Source organism: Protopterus annectens, chromosome 5.part1, assembly GCF_019279795.1.
Source record: "Protopterus annectens isolate FY-2018-M chromosome 5.part1, PAN1.0, whole genome shotgun sequence".
Classification (NCBI taxonomy): Eukaryota; Metazoa; Chordata; order Ceratodontiformes; family Protopteridae; genus Protopterus; species Protopterus annectens.
Genome location: NC_056736.1, coordinates 519,485,093 through 519,509,703, shown reverse-complemented (window position 1 = coordinate 519,509,703; position 24,611 = coordinate 519,485,093).

Sequence of the window (24,611 nt, the reverse complement as noted above, 5' to 3'; positions counted from 1 at the left end):
TAAACATAGACACACACACACACACACACACACACACACACACACACACACACACACACACACACACACACACACACACACACACACACACAGAGTCCCAGTTCTCTATCTATTCCTACTAGTGCAACTACCAGGCAAGCGCATATTCATGCAGCCTTATTCTTGACCCTACAGACATACACACATCCATACATACACACACAGTAACACCCCTCAGTCCCATGTCTTGAATATATATGCACTGATAGTATTCCCTTAGGAGTCAATGTGTGACCATAATGCTTTTACTGTGGTTTTGCTCCTAGAGTAACATTTTACTCACATGAATTATTCCTTGAATCATACAGCCAAGCAAGTCAGGAGCTGTGGACATTTTTTGGGAAAAGCACATTGCTAATTAGTGTTAGCTACAGCCCTGGACTGTCACATCAGAATGCAGATCTGCCCATGAGACTATCATCCACATTGAGATCCCTTCAAGAGCAAAACCTCAGAGGTACAGCAGACTCTAAATTATAAAGCTTTAGAGTGATGAGGAAATCTTTCCTATTGCCTTCAGCCTTTTCTGAATATTTATTGACATCAAAGATTGGATGTAAATATATATAAATAAATGAAGATAACACTGAATAACTGTTATATGAGGACATATAGTAAGAGAAGTACAAAAAAACTATTCTTTAGCATTTTTTATATTTTAATTTTGTGTGAATAGCTCATACAAATCCAAAAACAAAGGCCGGTACTTAAGTGTAGTTAAAAATACTCAATATTTAATAGCCATAAGTATCAATTGGGGTAGGGTAAAATTCCCTAATCCCCCACCAAATCCAACCAGACTGCTTTCGGCTGAAATAGCCTTCCTCAGTGTTAAACAAAGCTTATCCACATCCAAATTATTTATACAAATACATTAATTAATGAAAGCTGCCTATTGGTTAATCACAGATGATCATTCAATCCAGGCTGAAAAAGCCCACCCAATTTAATAATCCACTTTTTCTCCTTATGATTTGAAATTGTATGTCACCCATCTTTATTGGTCTTGTCAAAGAATATTTTATCAATGACAGTAACTCTGAAGGAGCCAGTCACATGTTTGAGTATATGTTTGTATAACCCATTGGACTGTCTTTTATTCCTAATATCACTTAAATGTTCACTGATGCGTAGAACATGTACATGTTACTAGGTATATAACCCAGTCAGACCCACAATTAGCCAGAAATTGGATGTCATAAACAATACCAGTATTTTTACTGCTGAACTGTTTGGCTTTATTTACTCTAATACAGTGTGTGCAGTGCCCACAAGAGGCACACCCTCATAACACCTCCCCTGTAATGGTTCATTGTTGTTGGATTCTGGAACCGTCTTGATAATGCTTATAATAACTAAAGTGAGACCCAAGTGTTTTCCCTCTTTGAAAAAAGGCATTTATTACTAAGAATATTCGATAGCCTATAGTCCACCATCAAAATATTCCAGCGTCTGTTGATAATATCCATACAGCCTCCCATGTTATGTCCATACCTGGTAACTAACCTCAAATGTGGTGTACGGTTCAGTGGAAATTCCTTGTATCTTAACAGATCCTGCCTATACTGGCTGGAGGCCCAATTGCTGGCAGTAACAATATGACCATGTTTATAGTCTCTATTTTTGAATCTTTGCACAAGATCACTCCTATATTGTTCATATATACCCATGTTGGAACAAACATGTTTGACCCGAAGAAATTGCGATTTGGGAATGTTCCTAATAATATGCTGGGGGTGAAAGCTAGAAGCATCGAGTAATGAGTAGTATTGGGGGTATTTCTGGAAAATTTCACTATCCAAAGTGTTATCCACATTTCTAGTAACCAAAACATCCAGAAATGTTATCTGATGTGTATGATAATGAACCATAAACTGGATTCCCCACTTATTCCCATTAAGGTATTCCACAAACTCATATAAATATGTGCTGTCAGCTCTCCACACCAACCAACAATCATTCAGGTAACATCTCCAAATAGCAATTTCCTGCAATTACAAATACAGAATCATAAATCAATTGGTCCTCCACATAAGCCATAAATAGGTCAGCATAAATGAGGGCAAAAGATGCCCCCATCATTGTACCCTACACCTGCCACTAGCATTGATCCTGGAAATAGAAAACATTTTTGGTTAAAACATGTTCAGCTAGACAAACCAAAAAGGTATTAAGTCCAGGCTGATACAGTTCACTTCTATCCAGCCAGTACTGTAGGGCATAAAGACCAGCCCAATGTTGAATGTTGGTATACAAGGACGTGACATCCAATGTACATAACAGCCAACCTGCCTCCAATTACATATCCGTAATGATGCTCAGAAACTGAGTGGTATCCTGTATGCATGCTCTGATAAATCTCAATAATGGCTGTAAGTATTTAGTTAGGAACTGTGAAAGTGATTCTGTAAGAGACCCTCTGCCTGAGACTATAGGTCTCCCTGGTGGATTATGAAGATCCTTATGAATCTTGGGTGGAAGGTATAAATACTGGGATTTGGGGTCTTGTAAAGTTAGATGGTATACATCTGAATCACTAATAATACCCTCCTCCCTTGCTAGTTTTAAGGAACCATCAATTTCTGCCTTAAACCTAGAGGTTGGATCTAGGGGCATGACCATATAGTATCGGCCATCCCTTAGATGTTTTTGGGCTTCCTTGTAGTACATATCCCAATCCATTACTACCACAGTTCCTCCCTTATCTTCTGGTAAAATAACTAGTTTCTTGTTATTTTTTTAGATTGGATATCACCTGTGCTTCAATCTTTGAGAGATTATGTGGTAATATACGATGTTCGTGAGCATGAAAATGTAAATCTTTAAGAACACTGGATTGGAACAATGCCACGTGTTGTTGCATGGGCGGCATAAAAGTGGATTTATGGAATTTAAAAGAATCAATAATAGTGTCAGTAGTTTCCCCATCAAAATACAACCTTAAGTTTAACAAACAACAAAATGATACTACATCCTGTGCCAAAGAATATTCAGACACAAAAAAAACAGGTACAAAATTTAGACCTTTATTAAGCACTTGTGTTTCAACCTTCGAAAGAGGTATAGATGAAATATTCAATGCATTACAAGTATCATTTCTTTTTGTACCATCATTCTGAGAAGACTCTCAAGGTCCCTTGTTTCCCCTATGTTTTCTAACCTCCCATGTGTATGGACCCTAAGTGGGTATCCAAATAGCATCCCTTAGGGGTAGGGGATTGCAAAGTATGGTTACCATCCAAATCAGTGGCAGAGGATGAGTCCTTTCCTGAGGTGCTGCTGTTCAGCCCTTTAGAGTTTTTTTTTAAAATAGATTTGGGTCTCTTTCTTTTTGAATTATGAAATCTGGTCTCTGACTGCCCAAATTTAACCTGTTTAAATAAGCCAAAGGGTTTTCCCCTATCATAATCACCGTTAAATGTTTTCATTTTATTCTCTTTTAATAATTTTTCCAAATTGAGTAGATCTGTACTAAGTTGGTTCAAACAAGTTGAATAGCATGGCAAATCTTCAAAGCTTTTGGTTTCCTCACAGATTAATCCCATTTCTGTAATACAATGGTCAACTGTCCTTTCGTAATAGGCTGTTAAAGCCTCAACAAAACCCATGGATGCCCTTTGTTGGACCTGGGTCCATTGTTCAGCTAAAATATCATACATATTATTCACTACGGGTTGGATTCTTACCCGCAGCTCCCTGGGAGTGATACCCTTTAACTGGTAGGCTTTGAAAAGTTTCAAATGCCAAACATTCTTGCATAATGTGTTCATACACTTAGTAAGCTTTTAAAAAACAGAATTACAACTATTTCCTGGATCATTAATATTCGAGACATTGATAGAATTGTCCATAGACCCTAGTCCAAATACCTGTAAGTTATCTTTATCCTATGACAAACCTTTCAAAATCAAAACCAGATCCATATTAGTCCAAAGTTAAGCTTATAAGATATATATAAATATATATATATATATATATATATATATATATATATATCCCTCCAAAGGGTCCGTATATGTATGTGTTAATATCAAAGCCCTGTCCCTACTCTTCAGAATGGATATCCAACATATATATCCTGATAACCAGAATATAGGACTTGCTAAAAAATAGGTTAACAATCCCAATATAAAATGTTCCTGGTATAAAAATAGGACAGATAGTTGTTAAAATTCCATTAACTGTTCAGCTGCAAAGAAGCACATATATTTAGGTTGAATCATACATAACATTGATCCAAATATCACTATGACCCTATGAGAAGAACAATAATAACCCTTGCGATGATTATAACAAAATAGACATAGCAATTCAGAACATCGCAATGCTATGTTCCCCATAATAACCATTATACAAATAAGTGAAATGGCTCAAATGAACATGTTAGGTCAAATGATTCACAATATTGATCCAAATGTCCATATTACCTTATAGGACGAACAATAATAGCCCTTGCAATGATTATAATAAATGGATGTAAACAGCTCAAAACATCACAGTGCTACATTCTCCCATAAAAACCATTGAAGAAAAAAATAGTATAACTCAACCCCTAATGTACAAACAAAAAATAAAAATGAAAATGTATACTGTACGGTTTCAAAGGAGCATGTTAAGTGGTATTAATCCAAATGTCAATATAACCATGTAAGAGGAACAACAATAGCTCTTGCGATGATTATAAAAAGAAACTAGCTCAAAACATCACAATGCTATGTTCCTCTATACATTTACAACAGAATGTCATGATAACCATTATACAAATAAATGGTATATCTCGGCTCCAAATATTCACCATACAATGTAACAATCCCCTGTGTTGACCTGAATCAAATGAATTATTATCGCATTAAATAAATTTTGGCACAATACTACATGCCTGTGTTGTTCAAACCATTAGAATTATCCAGCCCATACCTTACAAAACGTGACATCCGTACTTACCAGTGTAAAAGATTTCACATAGGACTAACTGGTGCAATACTATATACCTTTATTGTCACTACTATTTAAATCACAATACCATAAACTGTCTCAGAAATCTAATTCAAATGTCCATATCTGTCCATATAGAAATCATGTATAGGACTAAATCTAAAAGTAACCAAATAGGAACAGAATCACTTGATAGTGATTAGATAGTTCAAAATAGGTTAGTCCCATATCATTCATTGCTTGTTATTGAGTAGTAGATCCCAACAGTGGCAAATAAAATGCTGACTGCAGTACCAATAATGGATTAAACAAACTGTCCCAGACGCTCGCCTGATGTTTCAACAATTCCATACAACAACCAAATGTGGCCCTTCAAATATCACTCATATGACCAGTCCCATTGTAAAAATGAAAAAAAAATGTTCAATCAAGTGAACAGAATAATTCCTAAACAAAAAACAAATCCTTCCAGTTCTGACGATACCTAAAACTCCAGATAGGTCTAACCCCATGCCGAACAACAACAGAAAAACTGTATATAGTTCCAATAATAAAAAACAGTCAATGCAGCATAATTCCATGCTCATGAGTCTTGCTTCACCCAAAAGGCAAAATCCAAAAGGCAGAAGACCAACAAAATGTCGGATAACTCCACTATGGATGTGAATAGTAACCACACTAGGCCAACAGTGAGGAAAAGCCGGAACTCCAAACGAAAATCACCCTCGCAAGTACGGAAAGTGCACCGGCCCAATAAATCTCAAACAAATCCAAAAACAAAGGCCAGCACTTAAGTGTAGTTAAAGATACTTAATATTTATTAGCCATAAGTATCCATTGGGGTAGGGTAAAATTCCCTAATCCCCATCAAATCCAACCAGACCGGTTTCAGCTGAAATAGCCTTCCTCAGTGTTACACAAAGCTTATACACTTCTAAATTATTTATACAAGTACATTTATTAACGAAAGCTGCCTATTGGTTAATCACATATGATCATTCAATCCAGGCTGAAAAAGCCCACACAATTTTATAATCCACTTTTTTCCTTATGATTCAAAATTATATGCCACCACAAGACAGTCCAATGCATTATATAAACATACACTCAAACATGTAACTGCCTCCTTCAGATTTACTGTCATTGAAAGAATATTCGGTGACAAGACCAATAAAGCTGGGTGGCATACAATTTTGAATCATAAGGAGAAAAAGTGGATTATTCAATTGGGTGGGCTTTTTCAGCCTGAATTGAATGGTCATCTATGACTAACCAATAGTCAGCTTTCATTAATTAATGTACTTGTATAATTTGGATGTGTATAAGCTTTGTTTAACACTGAGGAAGGCTATTTCAGCTGAAACTGGTCTGGTTGGATTTGATGGGGGATTAGGGAAGTTTATCCTACCCCAATTGATACTTATAGCTAATAAATATTGAATATTTTTAACTGCACTTAAGTGCTGGCCTTTGTTTTTGGATTTGTTTGAGATTTATTGGGCCTGTGCACTTGCCGTACTTGCGAGAGTGATTTTCGTTTGTGTGCATAGCCCCATTCATCTGGATGTTGTATCCACCAATTATAGTCTTCTAAAAAGCTCTAATATATTTACATGCCTAGAAGATGGTATTCTAGTGACTGCATTTTTGTCAACAGAAATTTTATCTAAAATTGCATTGCAGTCTCCAGTAATTAATATGTAATCAGTCTGTAAGAATTCTAGCACAGATAATAAATTAAAAAAAAAAACTCTGCAAACTTTTCAAAAGAAGCATATTCTGAATGTGTAAAACAAAATAATTCATGTATTCTAATCCATGTATAATTCAACAACAGAAACATATATTTAAGAAACAAAATTGTAACAATCTTTTTTCCAGTGGAACATTTTTAACACCTTTATTGAATTGAATTATCACTTAAAACAATATGTTCATCGTTACAAACATTATACATAACATATGTTCTTTTATACAATTATACTCAATCCAATCTTACATAAATTGCTCATTTCCTGCCTTCCCTTAAATCTCACTCCTCCTCCAAAACATTATTCTGCACATATTGTTCCCACAATTTCCATTTTCCTATATAATTTGCTCCTTCCCTTTTCTAAAGATCTCACTTCCATTTGTTTATTGTTGTTGCAATATTTACTACTTCAAATGCAATTGGTTTAGACTTTGATTTCCATTTTCTAGTAATTGCTTTTTGCCAGCCAACATACCTAAACTTAACAATGGCTTTCTATGTCTAGGCAATTAAGATCATGTTTCCTAGGTCAAAAACATTTTTTATAGTTACACCCACTTGCTCACACAATATTTCTGACAGAGTACTCTGCATGGAATTTTTAAAGTCTGCCAACTCATTATACTCCCAAAATAAAAGTTCCCAGTTACATCTTTCTTCTTTATCACACCTCTAACATTTGCCATCTAACTGAGGAAAAATGATTTGACATTTGCTTGGGGTATAAATATACCTATGGAAACACATCCAAGCAAAAATCCTAAATGTTTGAGACTATGCTGCATTTTAGGAGCCATGCATACATCCTCCCTTTGTTTCCCTGTGAAGTGTTTATCCAGTCTCTCTTCCCAATCTTTTCTAACCTCCTCTGGTTGATTGGTTGATTCCTAGAGTTATTGTGCAATATTTTATATGGTCTACTTATTATCCCCTTTTAACATCAACTTCTGTTCTATATTCAACTAAAAACCTCTACCAGGACAGGTCTTTCACTTAGACTTTTCCTATCTCTGTCACTTTGCCTATACTCTGATATCAATCCCTGATAGGAAATGCAGTCTCTAGCCTGCAGACCAAATGCCTTATTAGCCTCTTCCTATTTTATTTCCTTTCCCTCTCCAGTTATTTGCTCCCAATACCTTGGTTCATTTGCCAATTTTCTCTAGTAATTTCCAGCCCCCTTTGCTTATTCTGTCTACCCCAAATTGCAGTCATCCTTATAGTCAAAATCTTCTTTCTCCATTTTCATGTTGGCTTAGTTCTTAGAATACATTCTGAAAATATATGAATATAATATTTTGTATGGATATTGTTATTCTCATTAAGGATCTGCATCCAAAATCCCACTCTGTCCTTTTTTTCTTGAATTTCTCCCCTGCTTCATTGTCATATGTCATACCTTTCCACTTTGAATTATAGCTGCTTTTCCTATGTATATGAACCTTAACTGTGGAGCTCTAAAATATCCTTTAAAATCAGGTAAACCTAAACCACCTTGTTCTATAGGAAAAATCAACTTATCCCACTTGACTCTTGTCCTAGTCCCCTCCCAGATAAAATCCTTCATCCCTTTATTAATTACTGTCTCCTCTGGTTGATAAAAATATGCCTCACCTGTAAATGAAACTAATGGGACTAAAAACATTTTCACTGCCTGTATCGTGGTATCCATATCCATAAATAAGAGCATCCATTTTCTCAGTTTTTGCATTATCTTTTCTTTAGTCTCTTCCTACATATTCTTAGCAACCATAACAGATTTTTTTAACCCATACTCCTAAATATTTCATTTTATCATGTCTCCTTAAATATGGATATTGCTGAACCAATTCATGTGTAGATAGTTTACAGCTGTAGCCTTTGCTTTGGCTTCATAAATTTTATATCCTGAAAACATTTGAAACAGTCTTAGAATGTTCTACAACACTGAGATGCACTTTTCTGGTTTTATCAGATACAAAATAATGTTGTCTGTAAATACATCCAACTTTTCTTGATTACAATACCAATTATGTCCTTGAATTTCTGAGTCCTTTATTTTCTTAGCCAATGGTTCTTAATATAACGCAAATACCAAAGAAGAAAGAGCACACCCCTGCCTGGTTCTCCTCTTCAGACACAACTTATCAGAGGTACGCTCGCTCCCACTTTAATTTTTGCCTCTTATCCCTCATACATCCTCCTAATTAACCTTATTATTGTAAAAGGAAATATAAATGCTTTCATTGCCCTGCTCATAAAATCCCAGCTTACTCTGTCAACTGCTTTCTCTGTATCAAGACCCACCAACAACAGTGGTATTTTGTTAGATTCTGCTTCTCTCTGGATCATCATTGCTCTATTAATGTGGTCAAATGCTTGTCTCCCCTCCACAAGACCACAGTGATCCTTATCTATCAATTCTGGCAACAACTTTACCATTCTTTTAGCTATTATAGACAAAAACACTTTGAAATCATGACTTAAAATTGAAATGGGTCTATATGAAGCTGGGTCTGATGGCTCTTTACTGCATTTAGGTATTACAGCCACCACAGCTTTCTTTCAGGATGTTGGTGCTCCCCCTCCTTTAAAAATACTATTATATAAAACCTTCCAGATCTTTAGCACTTCCTTCCATTCTAGCTTTCAAACCTCCACAGGAATACCAGCTATTCCTGGAGACTTTCAAGCAGATTAATTAAACATCACCATTTTTATCTCATCTCATCCTGCTTTAACTGTGACCTTGGCATCTTCCATTAATATTTCCATTTGTGCTTTTTCTTGATTTCCTCATTCCTTTACTTTATGCAAATTTTCTTAAAATTTCTGAAATATCTCTAATACCTCTCCAAGATTTCTGGTTATTTTACTTGTTCCTAAGATTGGCAACAACCCTTTGTACTTTCCGTTGCCTAAGTCATTGTACTAAATCTTTTTGTGATCTGGATTTATGATAAAAAACAATTGCTTAATAGCAATTTTTCTAAACTCATATATATAATCCAGATACACCCTTATTTTCTATTCAGCACTCTGAATTTGTGCCTCGTCTTGTTCTTTGAGATTCCCCTTAGTTTGCAATACTTTAACCTTTGTTAGCCCCTCTAAACAATTCTTGTTACTTCTTAACCATATATTTTTTCTTTTATTTCTACCCTATTTTTAAACTCAACTTTCATTTTATCTCACTCACTAGCTATAACTCCTAGGTTCCTCGGGTCATAGGATGATACTAGGCTATTGTTCCAGAGGCCCTTATAAGCCTAGCTAAGAATTTTGCCCATGTTCCCACAGAGTCAGCACCTGTTTCCCCTGTTCAGCAGGGACACAGGTGGAATCCTGGGGTGTATTTTCTGTTTCCCATCCAGTCGTCCACATTCTTCTTAAAGAGGGCTAGAGAGGTGCTCTGCTTAACATGAAGAGGGAGTCTATTCCACAGATGGAGGAGTCTTTGGGACACAAATCTATCCCACCAACAAGTTCTATTAATGTCACAGACCAGGTTGAGGCCTTGCATGCGGGTTGCACGAGTTGAGTTTCATTTACGAATATGCAACAACTCCATCAAGACTGCATCTCAGATGGGCTTGTATGCCAAACACAGGTCATCTCTCAGCAGTCTGTACAAGTCTGAGTAGAGGTATAGGATAGGTGTTTGAGACCCTGGATTTTCCTGATCAGGAACCTCAGAAGTCTCTCCAGCTGCTGAATGTACTTGACAAGGTACATGCTGAAGGGGGCATTGTACTCAATAATGGGCCTGATAAGGGAGGAGTACAGGGATGTTATGATCTCCTTGTTCCTGGATAAAATACTCTTATTTATGAGGTGGGCCATGTAGAAAGCCTTCCCATACAACAGAGGCAACGTGGTGGTCAAACGTCAGGTTGCTATCAACCCGAATGTCCATGTCCTTCACGACTGTGCTAAAGATCAGCCACTTGAGTGAGTTCCCCTTATTCTCACATAAGGATAATGACTTGTATTTAAAAGAAAACTAAAAAAAAATAGTTTCATAGTTTCATAGATTGATAGCTGCATACGCCTATTCAGCCAGTACAGAATTCTGAATCCTATAGTAACATTTTTTATTTCCCATATGCATATCCAGTTTAACTTTAAATACACCCATACTCTTTGACTCCCTAATTTATTGAGAAAGACAATTTCAGTACCTAGGTCTTATCTGAGTTACATATTTATCTTGTTGACTTCTTCTTTTAAGCTTGAATATTGATAAGGGTCCTTTTTCTCATGTTCTACTATTGCGTGCTTTAATAATTAAGCCCATAGCCTTCCTAAAGTCATCATCCAAACTAATTGTAGTGCCACATATAGCTTCCCCTCAATAATCTGTATAGGATGCTGTATAAATTAAGTCATTTTAGTGTATAAGAGTAAATGGGGCTAGCAATATTGTTCACCCCTTTGGCATATTGCCTCTGAACTGACTGTAGTGTACCTATGTCTGACATTGTCAGCTGACAGAAAACTAAACTGTATTTTATTATTGATCTTAGTATAGATAAAAACAAAATTCTAATTATATTCAAATCTCTGAAATCCACATTGGTTACTATTACACCTACTTGACACATTGCTCCAACCTTTATGTTAGTGACATAATGTTTCATAACTCAGAGTGGATCTAATTGCTATCCCTGGTACAACTTCAAGGTAGTAGTAGCCCATTCAAATAGTTCTATTACCAGAAACACCACTACTAATTTCTTTTTATTTACATTAAACATTGATCCATTCTTGCAGCCTATGTTTCAGTGATACTTCTACTAGTCAAGGCCTCAGTATTCAGAGTCTTTGTCAATTATAGCCATACTTTTACAGTCTTCTGTGTATTTTGCAATCCAGAATTGTTTTAAAATAATATCTGTAAAATAAACACTGATATTATTAATTAATAAAATGCCAAGACAAATGTCTGAGACCTTTTCAAAGTCAAGATAGTTCCGCAATGACAACTTCCTTTTATAATGTTACCATTGATAAGAGAAAGCCTGATAAAATAGCTTCAAAATGACCCTTTTGTTTGTTAAGGAGATTTTCTTTTTCTTGTTTTTTAACACCCATTGTGCACCTTTCAGTTATTTGTTTCCCTCCACTTTCTCTCAGCTTAGATTCAAAGGTAGTTAGTAGGCATGTAGTCCAGGAGACCACTGAGGATGCTTGCCTGATTTCCCAATTGTGTCTGAGCACTTTCTGTTTAAATTACTTGCTGAATGTCATACATTAGGCAAATGACGTCTGTGCCACAGGAAGCAGTTCATTAACAGCTCATAGCCTTAATCCTCTGTGCTAATTACTGGGGAGTAGTCCTAGTATTACCTCCATGGATTGGGACCACCTTAGCAATAGCAATAGATGGGTTGGAAAAGAGATATGGATATGAGGAGTGGAGCTTCTTGCAGTATTATATACACTGCACTGTATGCTGGGGCATTTTCGTGATGCCCTCACTGAGTGGTAAATGTAACATCAGTTAGCTTTAGCCCTACCCTTTAATATTGAATTTTAATGGCAATCTGCTTTGAGGTTAAGGCATGCCCTTATAGCTAAAGGAGATACAGACCACAGACAGAAATTCCACTCCTACATCCCAGAATGGGTAAGCTAGCAATATGCCTCTCTTTTCTACCCCCAGCTCCCTCAGCTACTAGTCAGTCTCAGTTTGTCTGGAATGTAATAAGGGAGTTAAGGAGAATTTCTACATGAAATAAAAGTACTTAAACTTCTATTACTGTGTTCAGTTGGAAGTTTTAGGCAAAATAAGCTTTTTTGAAAGGCTAAAATGAGTATACAAAACAGCATTCTTTTGCAGTACAGTCTAGTTTTGAATTACCATTATGTTTGCAAACAGCATTTTGCAAAGATGAAGTCATTGTCATAATGGATTGAAATATTCCACCATTGATTTTATTTTTTTTTCTTATTCAGATCGGTCTCTTTCTTACTCCAGGTGAATTCCCTGTCTTCAAATATACCAGGAAATATGATGTAGTCCAAGAAATAAATGAGAAATCATTCAAATTTATTGTCCTATATACTGGGGATGTATTTGATAACAGGTCATTTGCAATTTCTAATGTTTTATGCATTCCCAGTTCATTAAGATTATACCATATGTTGTCATTTTTCCATCTACTCCATTAAAGCACACTAGGTAAAAAGTTATCTAGACGACGTGCCATATCTCTACTTACTTATTTTATTTTCCAATATTTCTATATTTATTTGCATTGTGTAAGAATGTTCTCAAAAATCCATATAACATACAAGGTAAACTTTTAGAACAAATGTTTGTTATCATGAAGTTAAAAGAAAAGGGGATGGAGAAAATACTGATAAAATATCTTTATAAGAGTTTGAAGATGTAATAAAAAGAAATAAGACCATAAAAGCTCTGGGATTATTTGGATTGTCAGCAAAAATCTATAAGTTTTTACAAAATAAAATAATTTCATTATTGGGGAATGTTTTTGAACTAAAACAAAAGCATAAAGCAATCCTTCCCTCATGGAAAGATACCCTAATTTCCCCAATGGTTAAGCAAGGAAAAGATAAAGAGCTAGTTAACTGTTATAGGCCAATTTCATTATTAAATGTTAACTATAAAGTTTTCACTGCAATATTATCTAATCGATTGTGAGAAATCATAGATATGCTTACAAGTAATGATCAAACTGGCTTTATTTCAAACAGGCTAACATCTGATAATATATGAAAAATAAGCAGTACTAAATCTAGCTAACAACTGGAAAAAGAAACTTGCTTTCATTAGTTTAGATAATGAAAAAGCATTTCATTCAGTTGACTGGAAATTTTTATTTAGAACATTGATAGAATATAGATTTCCAAAAATTTTGTAGGTTTAATTTAAAAAAAATCTTTAAGTAGGCTCTAGAACATTTGTAAAAATAGGTTAATTTATTTCACAGGAAATTATACTTCTTAAACTACCATTTGCCTTAATAGAAACATTTTAATAGCATTAATATAACAAAAATATAGTTGGTTTTGAGTTTAACAAAGATTTTCAATTTAAAATGCAATTATTTGCTGAAGACATCTTATCAGTAGGCAATATCAACAAGTTGATCCCTAAAATTATTAAGGAATTAGATTTGTTTTAATTAATTTCTTCAAAGTATATTAAACATACTGAATCTAAAGTTATTTTAATTAATAAAACTGTAAATGCAAATATTAAAAATAATTTTGATTGGATTAAAATATTAAATATTTAGAAATAAATATATACTCAGACACTAATCTAATTATTAATTCTAACTTCATCAGGATTTTAGATTAAATATTTTTTTAAGTCAGCACTGGAATACATATTTCTTTACATTTGAAGAAATGTTGATGCTGATAAAAATGGTTCGTTTACCCAAAATATTGTATATATTAAAATCAGCTGCCATTTTCTCCAAATAGGAAGATGATGAAAAAATAGAAAAAAGTTAATATCATCTTTGTTGTACCCAATAAGACAAAGAAGTGCATATAAAAATCATATGAGGACATGAAAACATGGAGGGATAAGTTTTCCAGATTTAGAAACCTACTCCTTACCCACAATTTTAAATATGATTACACTTTGATTAAGTCCATGTTATACAAGTAAATGGAAGCATTTACACAAGCAAATAATAAAAAAACTCATATATATTTACTGATTTATGTAAAGATGAAATCATAAATAATAAATTCTTATGGTCATTAAATATATATATATATATATATATATATATATATATATATATATATATATATATATATATATATATTGTTGTCTTTCAGCTTTTCCCGGTTAGGGGTCGCCACAGTGGAACTCCAGTCCACTAATGATTGGCAGTAGATTTTCACAAACGCCGAGGTGCCAGCTCAACGTTCAACCAAGGCACGCCCATTTACACATGTCTTTTGAACGCCCACCCAACTACGGGGAGGACATGCAGACTCCACACAGAAGGCACTCCCCACACTCCAGCCGATAATCAAACGGGAGAACCTCTTGCTGTGAGGCAACAATGCTACCGCTGCACCACCACGGAAGTAGATATATATATATATATATATATATATATATATATATATATATATATATATATATATATAGGAATATAAAAGCAAAATTGGGTTCTAGTTATATGATGAATATATTGAACATGTTTGAAACTATATTAAGCTTCCAATTACTTAAAAAATGCAGCTTTTCTCCCTGGAACTCCACTGAAAATGGATATTACCCAGTTGTATTTTCTCAGTAAAAAAAGATGAATAAATAAATAAGGTCTATATTATTCCCAAATTAATGTACACCAAGATTCATAGAAAGTCAAAACATTCTTAACTTATTACCTCTTAAAATTAAAAAATATAACACTTTGGTATGATTGTTTAGATAAAGGTTCATTGTTAACATTATTTATTTATTTATTTATTTATTTCCAGTTAGATTACCGGGGAAGTCCATTGGGTCTAGAGAGCCTGTTTTCAGTGGAGGCCCAAGGAGAAAAGCTCCATGAAACAGATTACAGTAAAGATAGCATTCCAATAAAAATAAAAGTACAAGTATAAATACATATCAAATAATACAATGTGTGAGCAATATTGCCCATAGTGGAAAAATATCATGCAGATACATTTTAACAAATTCACACAGTTAAAGTCAAAAGTCAAAAGCTATTTATAACATTTACAGAGTGTGAGAGATCTATGGGAATTAGCTATAGAAGGTTATAGCCAGCTATAAGGTGCTTAGGAACTCAGGAGAATACCCTCCCAGGGGCTTTTGTTAAAAAGTTCAAGGTAGGGAGAATGCAGTTACATTTGGAGGAAAGCTAGGCGTAAAGCTGAATTTTGAAGTTGTTTGTGTTTGACATTGTCCTTAGTGTGGAAGGGAGAGAGTTCCATTTCTTACCTAAGGAGAAGGAGAGGAGAAGTTGTCAAGCAGGACATTTAGGTTTGTGGACAGTAATTAAGTTTTGGTGTTCAGATCTGAGAGTTCTATTTGGGGTGTATGGGGGAAGGATGTTAGTTAGAGTGGGGCATTTGGTAGGATTAAATATTAGTCTATATGCTGCAGTGAGCTGGAGGAAGTCCAGGTAATTTGTGAATTCTAACCAGTTGAGGAATTGGAGGGTAACACAGTGATGAGCGGAACGTTGGCTTTGGTGGCAAATTTAGAAATTTTGTTATAACAGCTTTCAAGCTGAACAGATGATAAGAAAACCTAGTATGGGTAATACACATAGATTAACATTACATAATATACTTGCAAAATGTAAAGGTCAGTTCTGTTATATGAATGATGATGAAAAACATAATTTTCCTCAAATTTTTGAATACTTAATATCTATTTTTCAAGGGAATATTGCATTTAAAGGAGGTCTCATTAAATCCTATAAAATTATAATTAACCATAAAATAACACTGAAAATAGATTTTGAAATTTTATTGAACCAACAGAGGCAACTGATGTATCTAATGGGAGGGGGGACAGAATGTTAATATTAAAATCTGTAGGTTTATCATCCTCAAGCTTATATTGGAAAATGTATGGAAATATAGTCATAGAATTTTTATTACTCCATTCCACATATTAAAATTTAATAAGTTAGACATTTCTAAATGCTGGAGATGTGGCAAAATAACCAAATCAGATTGGATACATATATTTGTGGATTGTGGAAAAGTTGATAAGTATTTGAAGGATATCAATAATTTCTTTAAGGCAATATGGACAGATAAATGTGACCTTACAAGACCAGCAATTTTGGTAAATGCTCCAATACCTTCTGATATAAGTAGTAATCGATATTGTACATTCTGGGGTCTCCCAGCAGTTACTAGAAAAGTAATTACTAGAAAATGAAAATCTGGTTCAATTCCATTATTCAATAATTTAATAGAATTATCTATTATTTTACATAATGAAAAAGAAGTAAAGAAGTTTAGATCTGAAAATGGGATTATAAAACCGTCTTGTTGTTGTGGAGAATGAAATAAATACCAATTCTGAAGATCATTTTTGATGATTTGAAAAATGTCTATTGTTATGTAAAAAATGTTGAATCTTCCTTCCTCCTTTATATGTATGTATTGTAAATATGTTAAAAGTAATATGAATATTTAAAATATGAGCATAAAAGAAGTACACCTGGCAACAAAAGCCCTGGAACTCACTGAAAATGATTAAAGGCTTTATCCCCATGCAACATCCAATGTGAAATACTGTGCTCTTCAGCTTCCTGTTGTTTATCTACATTAGCTGTAGGACTGCAAGGCCATAGAGTAAGGGGAATTCTCTGAGATACCATAGTCTTAGAATTATTACATAATCAAATGGAGTTGCACATTCACACTTATGAGTGTAGAGCATGCATATATGTTTAAAATCAGCATTGATTGTGACATGCCAAGAATTAACACCTAAAAAGGAGCACATTAAATGTAGAAGAAAATTTATACATTTCTTACTATAATATTCAATCCATTTCATGTATTTTCCATATGACAGCCAAGAAAATCAAACCACCAGTCTGAATGGGAAATCATCCATGTCCTTGTAATCTCTCACCGAACTGATACCTTTTATTACACAGGAAGGAGGAATGAAACCACAATTTATAGCCAGATGTTTACATATAATTTAGTCATTAATAACACATGGATGCATACAGGGAACATATAATTTAATCAGATGCACTGTGCTTGACTACATGAACCCCTGTCCACAAATAATGAATGCATTTACAGAAACAGTCACTGTTTTGTGATTTTATGATGTTCCACTTTAATAATTTTTGTGGATATTTTTCACATTCATTTGAAGTACATAATATGGGTCTGATGGAAGTCTTAGTTTTGGTTTTACCTTGATTTGAGCAGTAAGGTGCTATTAATGATGAGTGGGAAGAGTTTTTCATTCTTTGGTATGTGCTGATTTTCCTTGGTTGTGCTACTATAGAGTAAGCCTATTTAAGGATGGAGTGTATGGAGGAAGGTTGTCACAGGGCAGTTCAGCTTATTTCATTTTCAGCTGATATCAGTCTTGTTGGTATACTGATTTCTCTGTGTTGTGGGATTTAATGAGTGATATGTGGCATTCAGTTATGGCTCCAGGTGCATGCGGTGGCATATATGGAAGTCAAAACATGCACTGCTTTAAGGTTTGTCTGTTCCCCACGTCTGTCACGTGAGTGGCCATTCATGTGTATATTGTAGCATTCTACTAGCCTGTGAGTCCTTGGAACAAAGGCATCCATACCTTCCCATAATATGTGAGATTTGCTGTTGTGCTGCACACACTAACCTTTCAGTCTAAACCTCTGATGCTTGGTCAACTCAGTGAACAGAGGTCAACAAATATGGAGTCATGAATAAAATACTTAAATAGTAGGCTACTAAGTTTACATTATGTAATCTACTTCACTTGTAGCCTATTTCTGATTTCAATACTGCACATTTCTGTGAATTAAATAATACAAGACTGAAGAAGAAAAATGATGGGTATAATAATGGAATACTAGTAAGAGAGGGAATAAAAATTGTTATTCAGTTTATGTGAAAATGAAAGCATGAGAAGAGAATCTAAGTACATGGAGGCCAATTGAATTTCATAATAATGATTTTTAAATTTTTAATGAAAATTTTACAGTTAATGATTAGTAAATTGCTACCAAGGATTATGCATGAATACGTCTATGATATTAAAATAAAGGATATGAAAATATAAAGGATATAAAAGAATTACTGGGTATAAGACAGAAAATTGGAGAAGAAAAAAGAGGAAGACAGATTATTATCATGAGATATAACAAAAACATTTGATTCATTTATTTCATGAAGCGATGTTTAAAATGCTAAACAAACATGGTTTTGGGAAGAGATTTGTGTAATTTTATAAGAATACACACACACATACACACACACACACACACACACACACACACACACACACATATAGATATATATATATATAAGCTATGCCATACTTAATGGGGTGGTAGGAAAGTCTGTGAGCAAGCAATAATGCCCATCAGGGTGGGTGGCTGTTATTAGGGAAATTATGACACCCATCCTTATCATCCCATAAGGGCACAGTTGCACTTAGAGAATGGGCTATCTGTTTTTATTACTATATATTTTAGTACTGTATACTTTTTTATAATTTTCTTGAGCATGCTATACTTCCCTTCTTCTCTCTGACAGATGGCTACTACTACAGTGACCAGGAGCATGGCATACTAAGTTACACAGCAAAGTAATTCTCTGAATCATGTGGCCTTGTAAATACCATCCTGCAGGCAGTTCTGAGGGGAAAGCACATGGCTAATTAGAATATGCCTCTCCCCTGGAATGTCTCATTAGCAATTATGGCTGCAGTGGTAGCCCACCAGGGTACAGAACATTTTGGTAAGGCTGTCTTCAAATCAGAAATAATTACAGCAAGGTGTATACCTCAGGTACACCTCATTGTGACCTTTTTGAAATGGGCCCTTAGCTTCTTCAGAGGGTCACAGCTTAATGTAATTAAGAAAGGTATCTTGTTTAATGAAAAACAATTTATAGGAATGGGTATGTGCTTGGTGCATCCAGTAGTTTATCTGGCATCATTGTACTAATTGTTTATTTATTTATTTATTTATCATTTGTTGACTGGGAAATTCCGACTAGGTTCCACAGAGCCTGTTTTCATCGGAGGCCCGGGGCGAAATGCTCCAGATAAATTATTTTATGAAACAGATATCTGTTGGGTAGCGTACCAAAATAAAATAAAATTATGAAAGTAAATACAGTAAATGGTAGAGCAGTTCTAAAAGTATGGTATGTAAATGTAATGAAGAAATGTCAAGTCAATCAGAAGGTGATGAACAAAGAAAATAAAAATAGCACAAGTAATAAGGAAGATATTTTTTTGAGAGAAACGGGGACATTTTATTGACCATTTTTCATTATAAAATTGATGGTAAAGGAATTAATAAAACATGAGCAAACCCAATAATGACAATGTTTATTTTAGGACATAGTTGTGAAGAAACAATGAAACTTCTTTGTAAATGTAGAAGGAATGAGTAGTTTTGGGATATAGTAAGTTAGGACATTTTTAATAGGGAAATAAAGTTGGATATGATTATCTACAGTTATTAGGAATGAGTATTGGAAAGGGAAGTAGAAAAAATTGACAAAAAGTGTATGTTTTGTGTGGTCAATACAGAATGGAAGGTGTACAGATATTGTTAATAAAAACTGGAATAATAAAGAATTCTTTATGGATATGAAAGATGTCAGAATGAGAAAATGTTTGTTGATATGGTAAATATTGCATATACTGCAAATGATATTATGCTTTTTGAGACTTAGTGTTTTGTGTAAATAATAAAAATATGAAGTTCCCCAATGCTTGTTCAATGACTGACATAAAATCTTTTAAATTCAATTGAGCTACCTCCAACTTCGTCAGATGGGAACACGACTTAATATCTGTCCTGAAGGACAACACACTAAGCAACTCCTAGTGCTACACTGCAGTGTCAGCATTAGAAAAGAAGTCCCAATAACTTGAAGCGAGAACAGAGCTCATGCACTTTTAATCTTACAGCATCAAATGTGAGTACGCTACTACCCTCTGAGTCTCCTATTGTCTTCAAACACCAGTTCTGAAAATACTAAGCACTTACCTAGCTCTAACTCAAGTGAACATTCTTTTACTGCATATGCCCCAGCCAATGTTTGAAGCAATCACAGATAATGTTTCTGGGCATTTGCCCTGTTTTTCTTTTACTTCCTTTTAATATCGACATTCCTGCATTTTTCCTGTTCTTTTATTTATTTTATGTACATTTTGGTTAAGGGGCTAAACCACTCATCACCCCATGACTAATCACAGGTTCGACCCACGTTACAAAACAGAGCAACAACAAATGTAGCAATGAAAATATAACCATGACAACCAACAGTGGAACTCAAAGGTCATATAAACTAGTCACAATAAAAAAGGGAGCTGCTATACTTTGCATGTCCCTTTTAAGGAAAAACATCCTTAAATTTTCATTTATACATTAGTAATTCTGATTCCAGAATGACTCAGAGATCTGGTAGTTATATGGAGATGACTATACAGAAAATGAAAACAAATATTGTGCAATAATCCAAAGAAACACAATAATTACACAATAATGCGTAAAAATTATCTATTATATAGAAAGAGGTGAAGTATTTCAAAATTTACAATAATTTACCCATTGGCTCATTCAGAAATTTTAATACAACCAAATAATCAGACAGCGCTACCTTTAGAGCTGCAAATGTTACCTGTGAAAGAAGCACTATTCCAATGAAATGAGTATAACTGAATGTCAAAAACCCTGGCCTAGGCTGTGCATTTAATCAACAAATGTGGGGAAATTCATTTCTATCAGTGAACTCCAGTAAATCACTAATTATCTAAAAATCAAGTCTACATGTTCTTTTTGTCAAAATAAATTCAGCACCCCATTTTTTCAATACTTCAGACAGGTATATTTATTTTAACTAACAAAACTATTCTGCCTTGAAACACTGGGGAAAGTGAAAGCCTTGAAATCTCTCTGAACATAAGGAGCACATAAATGACATTTAGAGACGTTGTAAGTAAAGTAAGGGTTGACATCAGGCTATCATCATAATGTGGATGTAATTTCTCACAGTTTGATGATGTTTTAGGCAAACTCAGGAAACAGAATTGGAAGTTTAGCTAGCACACATGCTACCAGTGCAGTAGTAAGGCCTAACGTCTGCCCCAAATTAAACCACATCCTTTGGTGATTTTCCAGGTTCTATTTTCTTCTCCAGAGTGCAAACACATTTTGTTGAGCACTTCTTCCAAAAACACTCTATTTAACAGAGCTTCACATCTGTACTGCTGGGCAACTTCTGCATGCATCATGTGTATTAAGAATTGATTTAATGAAGTAGATTTAAACAACCACAAGTTATCCCACCAAATGTCTGAACCTGCGGCTCCTCTTGTACTGAGCAAGATTACTATTGCAACAACACATCATCAGTAGGGTAAAACTAACCTGTCTCATGAAGTTCTAATCCCAGCTTATGTTCCCTATCAGTGGGTGACCAATCCAACACTTGGTGAATTCTGCTTCTCAATGATAGGGCAAGCCGACATTAAAGGATCAAAAAGCGATGTCGCTATGAATGCTTTGCCATCACAAGCCAGTTATCCCTGCAGTAACTTTTCTGACACCTCTTGCTTAAAACCCAAAAAGCCAGAAGGATCATGAGGCCATGCTATCATGGTCTGTATTCATACTGAAAATAAAGATCAAGCGAGGTTTTGCCCTTCTGCTCCAAAGGAGGTTTCTGTCCTCCCTCAGCTCGCCTTAGGACACTTGCATTACTCTTTGACAGGTACCACCCCAGTCAAACTCCCCACCTGACACTGTCCCCAGAGCAGGGTCGCACCAGGATGCTTGGGTGCTTGGAGCCAGAAGCGACAGCCCCGGTGGGGCTCGCCCACCCGCCTCACCAGGTAAGTGAAAAAATGATAAGAGTAGTGGTATTTCAACATCGGCCGAGGCCTCCCACTTATTCTACACCTCTCAAGTCTCTTCACAGTGGCAGACTAGAGTCAAGCCCAACAGGGTCATCTTTCCCTGCTGATTCTGCCAAGCCCATTCCCTTGGCTGAGGTTTTGCTAGATAGTAGGTAGGGAAAGTGGGAATCTCGGACATCTACTCATGCGCATCACTAATTAGATGACGAGGCATTTGGCTACCTTAAGAGAGTCATAGATACTCCTGTACTTCAATGAATTTCTTCACTTTGGCATTCAGATAACCACAAGTTATCAGACATTAAAGGAACAAAAAGAATATACTAAAAAGCCTATTAAACATCTGTGCTGATTTTGCTCTTTCAAATGATTTAGTCATTTTGTAAACTGCGTTCAATATAATGAAAGTTAGCGCAGTGTCACTGTTAATGCAGAAGACTAAAGCTCTGAGCTGTTAATGAGCTCCTTCCTGTACTCTGGGTACAGGGTTTGATTCCTTCCACCTACACTTGCCTATTATGTGACTCTGAACAAGTCACTTAACCAGACAGTCCTCCTGGGTTGCCCATAAAAACAGACCATTGGACTTACCTTGTCAAGACATAGGTATAGAAAAAAATAAAAAAAGTAATGTTTCCAAAGCAAATATGAGTCAGGAGTGTATGAGGAAAAAAAAAACAAAATAACTGCCTTATCTTAAAACCCCTGACAAAACACAAATCTCAGAGGTAACAAACCATACAAGAGATTCAGCTTGGAAGTCATACAAATTAAATATGTCAGAAAATTAACATGCACACACACACACACACACACACACACACACACACACACACACACACACACACACACACACACACACACACACACACACACAAAATCATCATAGACCTTATCAGGAAAGACATAGGTGACCTTCAGACTCTTGACCCAACCCAGTTTGGCTTTGTTAAGGGTAGATCATGCTTATTAAACCTGGTGGGCTTCTTCGAGAATGTCACCAAAGCCCTGGATGAAGGCAAAACAGTACATACAGCCTATCTTGACTTAGCTAAGACTTTTGACACTATCCGCTACTCAGACACCCTTGAGAAACTCACCCAGCTGGGAATTAACCCATATATCACTAGAATGTTAGCCAAATGGCTTACTGAAAGAACGCATACAGTCAAAGTTGGGGATTCCACCTCTACCAGCAGACCAGTTACAAGTGGTGTACCACAAGGATCTGTGCTGGGCCCCCTACTGTTTGGAATCTATTTCTCAGAAGTCCAGGTGAAAATAGATGGCCTATGGATTTCCATGTTTGCCGATGACTGCAAACTGGGTGCAATCATTGAGCCCCCCCATGATGTTGTCATACTACAAAAAGGGTTTACACAGACAAATGATTGGTGTCAAAGCCATGGACTTAAATTAAATGCAAAAAAAAGTGTCATCATCCCTTTCGTCAAAGGGAAAGTCCCTGCAAATTACAATATTAACAGTACCCCTCTTAAACCCTGTGATGAGAGATATGGGAATACAGGATGATATCAACCTTAACTTCAATCACCATGTGTCCACAGTGGTAAGGAAGACCTTCTATGTTGCACATCTCATAAGTAAGGGCATTACATCCAGAACTAAGGATGTTTTTACTCCCCTGTAGTCATCTCTCATCAGACCACTAATAGAGTACAATGCTCCCTTCTGTATGTACCGCAACAGCTGGAGAGACCTCAGAAGTTTCTCACCAAGAAAAATCAGGGCCTTCAACCCATGATCTACATGAACAGACTGAAGGCCCTGTCACTGTACTCTGTATTTTATAGGCTGCTGAGAGGCGACTTGTGCCTGACCTACAGAGCAGTCTCTGACCCTGCCCTAATGTGGAAATGTTGCACATCCACAAGTCAAATGGGACAAGATTCACTCGCTCTAGGGATCTTGACCTAGCCGGAAACATTAACAGGACATGCTGAATAGACAGATATGTCTCCCAGAGATTGCTACTCCTTTGGAACAAACACCCAATTCATGTAAAACAGAGCTCCTTAATGACCCTATTTAAGCATAACTTAGCCAACTGGATGTGAGACCATAAATTTACTCCAGGGGTGTCACCTATGTCCTGCTTGGATAAGGGCAGTTGGTGCTGATCTAAGACTTGTGCTGCAAATATAGACCATACAACTTGGTCAATAAGGGAACAAGGATATAACATTGCTAGGCTTATAAAGGCCCTAGAACCAATAGCCTAGTAACCTCCTATGAACCTATGAATCTATATGGCTAGGCTTATAAAGGCCCTAAGACCAATAACCTAGTAACCTCCTATGA